We start from the raw sequence: 355 nt of genomic DNA on the forward strand, positions 1-355 counted from the left end.
GGCGCCGCCGCAGGCGCTGTCGGGGCTGTCGATGCTGAGCGAGCTGCTGGCGTAGCCGATATCCTCCGCCGGGGATCCGCCCACCTCCCCCTCCCCGACCTCCGCTCCCTCGGGGGGCTGCGCTCGCCCTGCTGGGGGTCGCACGGCGCGCTCGAAGCCACGTCCCCCATCCCGCCCTGAGCCATCTGTCTGTGTGCTAACAGCAGCAGATTATCGGAGGGATTTGCAGTGTTTTCACCCCCCCGCCAGCCCGGCTCCAGTTCTGGTTGCTGTCGCACTCATCGTCCCCCGCGAAGTTGCAGTTGGAGTCGGGGCTGCGTTGCACGGACCCCGAAAAAGCTGTGCCCAATGCGGG

At 68.5% G+C, this 355-nt stretch overlaps 1 pseudogene; it reads right to left on the reverse strand.

Annotated features, from left to right (window-relative positions):
• Positions 1-3: 3 nt before the first annotated feature.
• On the reverse strand, positions 4-349 carry LOC104916403 (annotated as a pseudogene).
• Between the last annotated feature and the right edge of the window lie 6 nt (positions 350-355).

Source organism: Meleagris gallopavo, unplaced genomic scaffold (assembly GCF_000146605.3).
Source record: "Meleagris gallopavo isolate NT-WF06-2002-E0010 breed Aviagen turkey brand Nicholas breeding stock unplaced genomic scaffold, Turkey_5.1 ChrUn_random_7180001889725, whole genome shotgun sequence".
Taxonomy (NCBI): Eukaryota; Metazoa; Chordata; class Aves; order Galliformes; family Phasianidae; genus Meleagris; species Meleagris gallopavo.